Here is a 13,268-nt window from a genome sequence, read left to right as displayed (position 1 = left end):
CCTTTTTTTTAATTTAATTGACTTTTAAAAAAAATTTCATAGCATTATTTAAAAACATTTTCATTAGGTTTTCATAATTTATGCTTCTATGTATGCAAAGTATAAATAAAAAGATAGATGTAGGTCTTTGGTTATTCGGGTTTTCTCCCACGTAAAATTGGAAGTGTCTTGGCAACATTTCGACGAAGTGTCATTCATCATCTTCAGGCTTCAGCTTCGTGCTTCTGGGAGCAATGTGTGATCGCAGCTGTTTCTTCCTTTTAACTGCTAGTGGGGGTTTGAACTGATTGGGTGGGAGCTTGGCTGTGCTCTGATTGGATTGGGTTTTTTTGTGCTCTGATTGGATGGGGGTGTGTCCTGTTTGGGTGGGAGCTTGGTTATGCTCAGATTAGTCTGAGTTGCAAGGGGATTTGAGCTGGTGAGCTGCATTGCTGTTGTTTAGCTTCGTGTTCGTGGTCGTGCTACATCTTCATAGTGGGTGTCGGTCTGCTGCATGTATGGATTGGAGCAGTGGACTGCAGCAGACTGAAACCCACTATAAGATGTAGCACGACCACGACCACGAAGCCAAACAAAAGCAATGCAGCTCACCAGCTCAAATCCCCCTGCAACTCAGACTAATATGAGCACAACCAAGCTCCCACCCAAACAGGACACACCCTCATCCAATCAGAGCACAAAAAACCCCATCCAATCAAAGCACAGCCAAGCTCCCACCCAATCAGTTCAAACCCCCACTAGCAGTTAAAAGGAAGAAACAGCTGTGATCACACATTGCTCCCAGAAGCACGAAGCTGAAGCCTGAAGATGACGAATGAGACTTCATCGAAACATCGCCAAGACACTTCCAATTTTACGCGGGAGAAAACCCGAATAACCAAAGACCTACATACAAACACCCACGAAAACCTCAGAAAACAAAAAGATAGATTTAATTACAGTAAGTTGTTTTATAAAGATTTATTCTGCCAAACTTAGCGAAAGTCTGACATAAAGTATTTGGTAAGTAATTATTATTATATGCTTTAACTTGCTGTAACTCTGCTTTATAAATTTTATAAAGTTACTTCCCTACTTTATAAATCACCATTACTGTGGAACTGGTGGGCGGTTAGAAAATTTTACTACTAACAGAGATACAAAAGTGGGCGGTAGGTATAAAAAGGTTGACTACCCCTGCTCTAGATACTAACCACTGAAGGAATTGCCTACAATAAGTACAGATAGTCCTTGACTTACAACAGTAATGGTTAGAAGTTACAGTGGCACTGAAGAAAGTGACTTATGACTGTTTGTTCAAACTTACAACCGTTGCAGCATTCCCATGGTCATGTGATCAAAATTCAGATGCTTGGCAACTGGTTCATATTTATGATGGTTGTATTGTCCCAGGATCATGCGATCCCCTTTTGCCACCTTCTGAAAAGCAAAGTCAACGAGAAAGCCAGTTTCACTTAACAAGCATGTTACTAATTTAACGCCTACAATGATTCATTTAAGAACTATGGCAAGAAAGGTTGTAAAATGGGGCAAAACTCACTTAATAAATGTCTCAGTAACAGAAATTTTGGACTCAATTGTGGTTGTAAGTCGAGAGCTACTGTAATATGCTTTACAACATGAAAAGCAGAGAAGGATTGCATAGAAGATGACACACTGTCAGTACTTTCCCTGAAAGATGTCCTGCACTATGAAGACAAGTGTGGATTTACAGATGGCTGTTACGTATAAACTGGGTTGACGAAATCACAAATGAGGAGGTGATAAGCCACCTGGGAAAGCCAAGGGAAATCATCAAAACCATTAAAAAGCAAAAGTTAGAATATTTCGGACATGTGATGCGACACCCAGAAAAATATGGCATCCTTCATTTAATCATCCAGGGAAAGATTGAAGGCAAATGAGGTCAGGCAGAAGAAGAACATCATGGCTTCAAAATCTAAGGGACTGGTTTGGACAAAACTCAGCAGCACTTTTTTGTGCGACTGCTGATAAAAACAAGATCGCCAACACAATGACAGATACGGCACAAGAAGAAGATGAAGACAAGTAGAATATTAAAAAGGGTGATGTTTCCTTTTATAAAGCTATAGGAGGGAGTAACACAGTGGTGTTTATAGTTTTGCTTCATACAAAAGTTGCAATATGGCAGCCAGGTTATATCAGTGGTGGGTTGCTACTGGTTCTCTCCGGTTCGCAGGAACGAGTAGTAAACTCGGTAGTAAGTAAGAACCGGTAGTAAAAATTCTGCCTGGCCCTGCCCCCAATCTATTGCTGCCTCCCGACTCCCAGCTGATCGGCTAGAAGGAAAAAATCAGGACTCACTTGACAAAGAAGAGAAAAAAAAAACAAGACACTGTCCCTTTAAATTGAGAAGCCAAGAAGCCTCTCAACTGATTGGCTACAATGAAAAAATCAGGACTGGCTTCTCAGCCAGGAGATTGCTTGGCAAAGAAGATGGGGGGAAAAAAAAGACGCTGTCACTTTAAATTGACAGAGCGGCTGGAAGCTCGTTTCTGGGTCAGCTGAACAACAAACTGGATAAGAGTAGGAATTGTTATATGGTTCAATGTTTTTGAAGTTTTGGGGTTTGTACAACATGGGCTTTGTGTTTTTGAAAAGGTTTGGGCGATTTCCATTGTGAAATATCCTGTCTTGACTGAGTTTTCTGCCTGCTTGTAAATGGAGCCGAAATTCTGGCTTCCACTTTCTATTATCTCTATGCACTGGCAACTGTTTTCTGCTTACAAAGTTTCCTTTATGCAGCTGGCAGGAATGTGGAATTCCAGACAGGTTCCTTGTTAACAGCTTGATTATTCCTTAATTATCTGGGAGACTTTTCTTATGAGTAATATTTTATTTGGGAAATGAAGAGGGGGGAGTTTGGTTCCTTCCCAGAACCGATTAGTGGGGTAGGGAGGAAATGGGGATTTTGAAGTAACCTTCCCCTGGAGTGGGGAGAGAATGGGGATTTTAGGCTTGCTGTCAAACATCAGCCATAATACTAATGACTGTTTTGAACAATATGCAGGTTGTATTACATGAATGGCTATTTTATATGTGAAATTATGACTGAAACCTATATAGGTTCACACTGTCAGGAAGTTTGTCCTTAGTTTTAGGTTGCTTCTCTCTTTGTTCAGTTTCCATCCATTGCTTCTTGTTTTGCCTTCTGGTGCTTTGGAAAATACTTTGCCCCCCCCCTCCTCTTTCTGGCAGCCCCTTAAAAGCCTGTTGCCTATCACGCTCTTGGTCAAAGCATGTGAGCCATTTCCTCCTTTCAGTGGTCCATGAAAATGCATCTATAGCAGAGGTCTCCAACCTTGGCCACTTTAAGACTTCAAGACAGCAAAGCTGGCTGAGGAATTCTGGGAGTTGAAGTCTACAAGTCTTAAAGTGGCCAGGTTTGGAGACCACTCGTCTATAGTATGTAGATAATAAAGTTGAAAAAAGGTGAACAACATTTTTGCAGAACTATAGATACGTTGAGGCTGGGTGTGACAAGGAATGGCTGGGAGGGGAGGGGCCAGGTGAGGTACCCCTTGACGTGAGTGACATTGAGTTGGCCACGCCTACCCAGTCATATGATCATCAAGCCACACCCACTGTCACATGACCATCAAGCCACGCCCACAAAATAAGCAATGCTCACAGAACCGGTAGCAAAAAAATTTAGAATCCACCCCTGGGTTATACTCTTTAATATGGCAGCCTGGTTATATCAAAATGGGTGTGTTTGGACATTACTGTAAACTTGTGTGGTTTGCTTACTCTGAAGTGTAAGCCCAGCCATTATGGTCTGTAAATCATATATTAATTTTGAGGGTTATTTGCAAAACTAGTCATCTGTGCCTTCATGGTTAGCGTAAAGAATTCATTGAACTAGCATATCTGGGTGCAAAAATCCAGATAGCCATGTGAAAAAACAGCAAAGTCTTTTCTATAAATCTGTCCAGTGTAGATTAAGATGTTAAGGAGAGGGAAATCCATTCCCATTTTTACAGCTCCATATTTATTATTCTGGGGCTGTAATCTGGAGGCAAAACTAGGCAGTGTGCCTCTAGTTTGATTGTCTGATGATGATGCCCCCAACCTGACTATGTACAGAAAATAACACTTTGGGGTGTTATGTTGTAAATAATATCTGGTGTCTTGGTTTGCAAAGTTACCTAGTTTGCAAGCAGAAGCAGTGGCAGCTGAACAGAAATATTGTTCTACCCACGCATGGAACCAACCTACCTTTGCTGCTTTAGTCAATTAGCTCTGGGTGAAGGAACAGTCAAGGTCCACTGAATGAGATATAGGAGGTTGCTACCTGAACAGTACTGCAAGTGCTGGGCAGTGAGCCAATGAAGCTTTGAAAAGGCAGTAGCTAATTAGCTGCAGGTTACAGTGAGGAAAAGTCATTCAAACCTGGAGTCCCTACAGCCAGGGACAAATGAAAGCAGATGGGCCTTCCAGGTCTCTTCTGTTGGTTTCGCTTCTGGGCTTAATGCCACTGCATTAGCCTCGCGACTTGCTTTTCACTCCCCATTTTATAATGTAATTTAGCATGCCTTGCTGGAATGTGTTGTAAACATGTTGAAGCAAATGTAAGTAGGGGTGCTAAGGCAGGCTGGAGCAATAAATGCTGAGAGAGGGGAACTTCCCTCACCATCTTCTTTGAAAGAATATTTCCAGGTTTGCAGGTTTAGAATCCTCTCTGGATATTACAAACATGTCCAGAGACCCTTCCAGTTATTGGGGGCCCCCAATCTCAAACTGAGCAGTGAAACAGAAAACGCAAATAGGGATGATGGCACCGCTGGTTTTAAGTGATACTTTCCGTTCCCCATTGCTAACTCTGCAGTGCATGGATGATCAAAAATGAATCACTCTGCCTGCAGATGTCAGGTATATCTTTGGTTTTAACATGCTACTACTTTTGTTCTAAACTTTTGGAATAGGGTAACTCAGTCTAATTCCTATAATGTCATCTAGCATGGACAACACATAAAAAGGTCATCAACCTAAACACATCTATGTTAGTTTATGGTGATGGAATGTGCACTTGGAGAAGGAGTAGATGGGAATTCCAGGAAAAGGACTGCAGTTTCTCAGAGAAGTTGCAGTATATTCAATATGTTGTTGTTGCTGTTAGCTGCGAAGTCGTGTCTGACCCATCGTGACCCCATGGAAAACGTTCCTCCAGGCCTTGCTGTCCTCTACCATCCTCTGGAGTCCATTTAAGCTCATGCCGACTGCTTCAGTGACTCCATCCAGCCACCTTGTTCTCTGTCGTCCCATTCTTCTTTGCCCTCAATCTTTCCCAGCATTAGGCTCTTCTCCAGTGAGTCTTTCCTTCTCATTAGGTGGCCAAAGTATTTGAGTTTCATCTTCAGGATCTGGCCTTCTAAAGAGCAGTCAGGGTTGATCTCCTCTAGGACTGACCGGTTTGATTACATTGCAGTCCAAGGGATTCGCAGGAGTCTTCTCCAGCACCACAGTTCCATACAGAAACCCAATTCCATATAGAAACCCAATTCCATATAGAAACCCAAAATAAGAGACTATACAGCTTGAACTGGATGAGGAAGGAAGCAAGAGGTTCAGCGTAGCCACAACCTATAATACCCCAGGATATCTCTATTAGATTAGAAGGTTATAGGTTTAGTCTGGTGAGGTTCTGTCTACTGGGTGTAAACAGGTAAAGAACTGGACTTATTTGGTTTTCATGTGTCATCTTTTGGGTCTGACATATTTATTTAATTGGTGTGGTCCCCAGTCTCAACAAGGGACACTAGATGGCAAACAATACAAAAATAAAATTGAAAACAATTACAGCACAAATACAAACATTTAAATATATAGCAGCTGGGGAATGTATCAGCACTAACAGTCTCTAACACCATGTAGGAAATGGATCCCTTTACAAACAGAAGGCTCTAGGTTTGGGTGCTAAATGATCTGAAAGGACTAATAATATCTCATAACACTTTTTTTTTTACCAGCAGTCTTACAGTTCATTAGTCCCACAAAATTCTAAACAGGCATATCGTCTGTGTTTTACATCAGGCTAAGCCTTAATGTGTTGTTTTCTGTGATGTGTGAGCAGGTGTCTGTAGACTGGAAATCATAGTATTACTTAGCATTGGGTGAACCCAACCATTACCGGTAAATATTACTCAAAAGACCTGCTTAAAACAAACCATAGCTTAGCATGGTATGTAGATAGCCAGAACATCTTCGTTCATGTTCAAAAATATAAGAAATCTGTATTTTCCAACGTCAGCAGCAGGCTTTTCTAATGCAACAATGCAAGTATCAGCTCTTAGAAAAGTTTTAACTTTCTCACTGTTCTTTTAGCCCACGTCAAATAACCCTATTCTTCATGTTGCTTGATTCTCGATCCACTTCAGAAGTTTGGTTATAGCAAAAAGCAATTCATTACAAATGCCTGCTAACTACAAACCGTACTGAAGCATAAAGGAACTTTAGAACAGCATAACTCACAACATTCTTCAATACATGCCCTGCATTCTTGAAGGCAAGGGAAGACATGTAGGCTAAAACTGGAGAAGGCATTAATCCATAGGCTTTTCTCCAGAACAGGTGAAAATACCAGCATTTTGTTTTGTCATTGACTTTTGTTAACAGATTCAGAATATAGTCGTGTCTTCACTTGCAGCCCACAATGACTCCCAAATACCTTGCCAATTTTGTTTTATCCCCTGCTGTATCCCTGATTAGTGATCTAATAGACTTAAATCATCCTATCGTAGTGTTTTTTCCCCTTAGGTCACAGTATCCAAAGACAGCTGTAAGGTAGGTATAAAGTCTCTTGTGCTTCCCTGCCCATTACAGTGGAGATGAAGACTAGTTACCTATAGTGGATGTGACTCTTGGAAGCCATTTCAAGCTGACGCAGGCATGTCCTTCTCGTTGGCCTGTGGTAAGCTTTCTCTGTCACCTTTCAGCTTTAGAGTTCCCTAAGCAGCTGGACACAGAGCTGTATTAGAATCATGCTATTATCAGACTGCTAAGATGGTTCTTACTGGATTAGTAAAGGTAAAAGAGTACTTGCTGATTTTACTCTGCTAGTCATTGACGACGGCAGGGGGTGGTGCTCATCTCCGTTCCAAGGCCATTGAGTCAGCGCTGTCTGAAGATGCTTCCAAATCATGTGGCCAGCATGACATCATGAGCGGCAGTGGTGGAGTGGTTAGAATGCGGTACTACAGGCTACTTCTGCTGACTGCCGGCTGCCAGCAGTTCACCAGTTTGAATCTCACTGGCTCAAGATTGACTCAGCCTTCTATTCTTCCGAGGTCGGTAAAATGAGGACCCAGATTGTTGGGGGCAATAGGCTGACCACTTAGAGCAGCAGTTCTCAACCTGTGGGTCAGAACCCCATTGGGGGTCGAATGACGATTTGCCAGGGGTCACCTAAGACCATCGGAAATATGGGAAGTATACTTGTGAGTTGAAGAATCACGCTCCAATGGTTGACTCCACAAGCCAGCTGCAGGCTCTTCAAATCGCTAGCCGAATTTGGCTTCAGGCGTGATGAATTAAAAAAGAGAGAAATCTTTGCTTTGATGTCTCCCTCTCAAGCCAGCTGCAATCACTCCCAATCGCTAGCCTAATCTGGCTTCAGGCATGATAAACTTAATAGGGGAGGAGTCTCCGCTTTAATGCCTCCGTCCTCAAGGCAATCACAAGCAGTTCAGATCGCTAGTCAATACGGCTTCGGGCGCGATAAATTCAAAATGAAAATAATTTTACGGTTGGGGTCGCCACATCGTGGGGAATTGTAGCCAATATGGCTTCAGGCACGATAAATTCAAAACGAAATTAATTTTACGGTTGGGGGTCGCCACATCGTGGGAAATTGTATTAAAGGGGTCGCAGCACTATAAAGATTGAGAACCACTGACTTAGAGGGCTGTAAAGCGGTATATAAATCTAAGTGCTATTGCTATTGTTATCACGGGGCACTATTTCCTTCCCATTGAAGTGGTATCTATTTATCTACTTGCATTGGCATGCTTTCGAACTGCTAGGTTGGCAGATGCTAGGGTCAGGATGGGAGCTCACGCCGTCATGCGATGCCCGGGTCTTGAACCTGGGCTATCAGCTTTCCAGCTGGCAAGCCCAGCATCTTAAATGTGAGCCACCACTCTTATTGATTTAGGGCAAGGGTTAAATAGAGTAACAGAGGAAAGACACGTCCAACTCCCCCTGCCCTGCTGACCTGAGCCCGGTGAAAGTCAGCACATGCTGCCTTAGAAACAGAAAGAAAAGGAAAAAGAGCAAAATTCTAAATAAAACTCCTGCTTGTAAGCCAGATTTCCGCCCTCCCTCCTTTATTCAGCTTCGATGATCACTGAATAGGTATAAGAGAAAGAGTACAGGAAAGTGCCTGGAGATGTTAGGCAGAGTCCAGCAGCTAGACCAGAAATTCTTTATACAGGGCTTATACTTACGTTTCATGCTGTGGTGGTTGTGAGTGGTGGAGAGAGAGACTGCAACAAAGCCAGAAGAATCAACCCTTTGCTTAACTGATCATAGGCTGCATGTGCAAAATCAGGATGGTACCCATGGGACTAAAAGAGAGACAGGATAGAGATTGGCTCTGTGTGTGTGTGTGTGTGTGTGTGTGTGCATTGATGTCACACTGGTACAATTTTCTGCTTATTCAACAATGGGTAGAAAGCACTTCAGTTCAGTGATAGGGAAAGACCCTCGCTTGGAGAGTTTTCTTTGTAAAACATATTTTAGTGGGAGTAAATTAATACTGGGAGTTTTAGTTCAGCAATTTCCGGAGGTCTTCCCATCCCCATATATATTTCTATACCAAGAATATTGCAACCTTCACTTCCAGGATGGCAAATCTTTTGCAGAGGTCAGCTTAAAAGCATGTCTCAGCTGCAGTTTGAATAAATAGTTTAATAAATAACGAAGTGGAAGGATCGGCGTGATTTATAAAGATGTAAGCTGAGCTATGAGGATGATGTGAAAGGCTAATGTAAAGGGGACAGAACATCTTACGTCTTTGCTCCTAAATATTGTCATATGGACGCAGTCTTCAGAGGCCGCTTTCTTACGTTAATTAAATGGGTGCACTACTGCTGATTTTATTAGAAAAAATGAGTGAGTCTGTCTAAGTGCATTATGAAGCGACTAGAATCTTTGCTTGGAATACATAATGGATGCTTTTTTAAAAAAATAGAAAAAGTAAGGTTTTATTTAATTATTATTTTGTCTGTGTCTTTCCATGGCTGTCTATTGAAGAAGGGATAGAATTGGGAATTCCAACCAGACTAAAGTATTTCCAGGTTAATTTGGTGTTTTCCATCCTATTGCCTGGAACAGGGGTCTCCAACCTTGGTCCCTTTAAGACTTGTGGACTTCAACTCCCAGAGTCCCTCAGCCAGCAAAGCTGGCTGAGGAACTCTGGGAATTGAAGTCCACAAGTCTTAAAGGGACCAAGGTTGCAGACCCCTGGCCTGAAAATTGCTTCATGTTGGAAGAAATTTTGTCTGAAGCATCAGCTAGTTTCCCCCATTCCCTTCTCAGGATAACATCCTATTAATAACAGCAGATAATTGGGCCAAGAATGAAGAAAAATATTTATTTATTATTTATTATGAAATTTATATGTTGCCCATCTCATATCCAGCAACTCCAAGATTAAATCCTCCATGGGAGACTACCAAAAGACAGCAGTCCTTAATCTGGAGCAGAGGTCTCCAACCTTGGTCCCTTTAAGACTTGGGACTTCAATTCCCAGAGTTCCTCAGCCAGCTTTGCTGGCTGAGGGACTCTGGAAGTTGAAGTCAACAAATCTTAAAGGGACCAAGGTTGGAGACCTCTGATCTGGAGTGTATGTATGTGTCAAGATTCCTTGGCCCATGAATGTGGACAAGAAAAAAATCATTTCATTTTCACTTATATATAAATGTAGTCCTTGACTTACAACAGTTTGCTTAGTGACTTTCAAAGTTACAATAGCATTGAAAAAAGTGACTTAGGACCAGGGGTGGGCTTCAAAAATTTTAGCAATGGGTTCTCTGTTCAGTTGCTGGGTGGGTGTGGCCATGGTGGCATGTTGGCCTGCTGCACCACAGTGGTGGGGCCGTTTTCACTGTCCCCGGGCTCTGAAGGCTCTCTGGACACCAGAAATGGGCCTGTTTTTTTTTGTCCTCCCTCTGGAGGCTTTCTTTGAGCCTCCAGGAGGGCAAAAATGGCCTCCCCTGGGCTCTGGAGGCCTTCCAGCTTTCCAGAGCCTCTACAAGGCCCATTTTTTGTCCTCCCCTGAACCTCCATGTGGGCCCTGAACTTACCTGGCATCTAAAACAGGCCCCATGGAGAGTCCTGGGAGGGGTCAGGCAGGTTGGGCAGGGCCAGCCAGGAGTGGGATTTGGGGGTTCGCCCAACCCCACAGAATCTTCGCTAGAGGATCGCCTGAACTCAGGCAAGCCTGGAGCAGCCCACCCCTGCTTATGACCATTTTTCCCACTTATGACTTTTGCAGCATCCCCGTCGTCACAGGATTTACATTTGGATGCTTGACAGCTGGTTCTTATTTATGACGGTTGCAGTGTCCCCAGGTAATGTGATTCCCTTTTGCAACCTTCTGACAAGCCAAGTCAATTGGCTTAACAACCGTGCTGCTAATTTAACAACCGCAGTGATTCCCTTGGCAAACGCGGCAAGATTGTGTTCTCTTTGCTGAAGATGTCAAACTATTTAACACCACAGACAATACTTCTATCATTCAAAATGACCTTGATCATCTATCCGCTTGGTCTAAAAATTGGCAGCTCCAAATTTCAACCAGCAAATGCTCAGTCTTACATATATGAAAAAAGAACCCAAAAACTAAGTACATACTAGATGGACATTACCTTACAGACGACCCCCATCCCGTTAAAGACCTTGGAGTTTTCATGTCAAATGATCTAAGTGCCAAAGCCCACTGCAACTACATAGCAAAAAAAGCTCTAAGAGTTGTAAACCTAATCTTGCATAGCTTCTTTTCCAAAAACACCACACTACTAACCAGAGCATATAAAACATTTGTTAGACCAATTCTAGAATACAGCTCGCCTGTTTGGAACTCTCACCACATCTCTGACATCAATACAATTGAACATGTCCAGAAATATTTTACAAGAAGAGTTCTCCATTCCTCTGAAAACAACAAAATATCTTATCCCACCAGACTTGAAATCCTAGGCTTAGAAAACTTGGAACTCCGTCGCCTTCGACAAGACCTAAGTTTAACTCACAGAATCATCTATTGTAATGTCCTTCCTGTCAAAGACTACTTCAGCTTTAATTGCAATAATACAAGGTCAACCAATAGATTTAAACTTAATGTCAACCGCTTTAATCTAGATTGCAGAAAATATGACTTCTGTAACAGAATCATCAGTGCTTGGAATACTTTACCTGACTCTGTGGTCTCTTCCCATAATCCTAAAAGCTTTAACCAAAAACTTTCAACTATGGACCTCATCCCATTCCTAAGAGGACCATAAGGGGCGTGCATAAGCGCACAAACGTGCCTACCGTTCCTGTCCTATTGTTTTTCTTTTCTTCTTCCTATATATATATATGCTTATACCTCCTAACATGTACTCATATATATGTTTATATACTATATAATCTTTTTGTATGATGTTGTGACAAAATAAATAAATAAATAAATAAATAAGAAAAGTCATAAAATGGGGCAAAATTCCCTTAACATATTTCTCACTTAGCAACATCAACTTTGGGCTCGGTTGTGGTTGTAAGTTGAGGACTACCTGTATTGCTTATTGGTTATTTTTAAAAATCTTCTGAGAACTGAGCGTACAGGAAATCAGGGTGGTGGTGGTCAAAATTGCAGCCTGTGGGCCAGATGTATCATACACTGGCCACGCCCACCCTGGTTTAGCGAAGGGGAAAAAAGTTGCAATGCATCATGTGACGACGTGTCGTTGTGAGTTTGACACCCCTGCAGTAATTGGTTTCCTTTAGAATAGAGCCCATATCTAGGTATTTTACTTTATGCATTTAAATATATTTTTCTGAGAAGTTTGTAGGTTTCACCAGCCTCTCATCAAAGAGAGAGTAGAGAGTCCCTGTTAGAGTTAGGTCTCAACCTCATTGTTGAGGATTAACTCCCAGACCCCAGCCAGCAAAGCTGGCTGGGGAATTCTGGGAGTTGAAGTCCTCCAGGCTTAACGTTGCCAAGGTTGAAGACCCCTGCTGTAGAGGAATGCCTCTCTCACTACTGAGCATAATTAAGGAATGTTCAGTTTGCTTAACATTCCAAGAATCCTTCCCAGGACTCATTAATTATGAGCTGAAATTGAGCATTAATTGAAGAGCCAAGAATCATCCAAAACATAATTCTGACCATACATGGGTGCCTCCCTATCATACTGGTTTCTCCTTCCTAAGGCAAAAACATCACAAACATTGCAATCATAGTTGCTCTGACGGAATGATGAAAAGAATTACAAGTATCTCATAGATGTATACAAGGATATGTTAATAACGGCTGCCGTGTTCTTGTCCTTTTTCACAGGGCAAGCATGCTAGGCTATTACTGCATAGCAACGTCTCTTTCTCAAGCACTTGAAATTCAGGTTAGTCTCGTTCCGGTGTGGCTTGTTAGCAGCCAAATTTAAATAGGTACGTTCATATTGCAAATCGATCAGGACTTTTTATTTTCCATGTGAAAACTGATTCTTTGGTTGAAAGAACTTTCCTGTTCATTCTGAGAACCATGATTTCCTGCTTCTCTCGTTCTTATAATTTTACATTTCTCAAGCTCTTTTTTTTCTTTCATTCCCACTGGCTATTATGAAGGAATTATTTACTTTTGGCAATCTGCTGATGGCACACCCATTCTTCTCATCAACTAAGGATGGATTCCAAGTCACAATTTGGGAATTGCTCTTCATCTGTAAACACACGCACACTTTTTATAACAAATGTTACAGAAGATTTTATTTATTTTCATCACAAAAGAAGCGAGGAATTATAAACCACTTTTGACTTTAAGGAGGAGAAAGAAGATGAAGGTATAAAAATCCGTTAATTGTCAGATTCCTATTTATGAGATTCCATGTGTATTCCTCAATTGCTTAAGTAGAGGTATATAAACTCAGATATAAAGAGCATACTTTGGTTCCCAAATCCTTTGGTGGAAACTTCTCGTATACAATAGCCAGGTCTCTCAGATGTGTCCCTCCCACCCACCCAAATGATGAATCAGCTGAGGCCTGGAA

General features: G+C 41.9%; 1 long non-coding RNA gene across 1 annotated transcript in view; it reads left to right on the top strand.

The window, feature by feature from the left end:
- The first annotated feature begins 2,469 nt into the window (after positions 1-2,469).
- The window catches only part of LOC131190705 (uncharacterized), a 138,691-nt gene continuing 127,892 nt past the window's right edge, over positions 2,470-13,268 (top strand). Inside the window, exons 1-3 of the long non-coding RNA XR_009153304.1 lie at positions 2,470-2,547; positions 10,517-10,592; positions 12,563-12,623. This is a non-coding gene — a long non-coding RNA (uncharacterized LOC131190705). The remainder of the gene's footprint in view (positions 2,548-10,516; positions 10,593-12,562; positions 12,624-13,268) is intronic.

The sequence above is a fragment of the Ahaetulla prasina genome, chromosome 1, assembly GCF_028640845.1.
Source record: "Ahaetulla prasina isolate Xishuangbanna chromosome 1, ASM2864084v1, whole genome shotgun sequence".
Lineage (NCBI taxonomy): Eukaryota > Metazoa > Chordata > Lepidosauria > Squamata > Colubridae > Ahaetulla > Ahaetulla prasina.
Note: the sequence above shows the minus strand (reverse complement) of the source record. Positions and strands in the feature narration are given on the sequence as shown.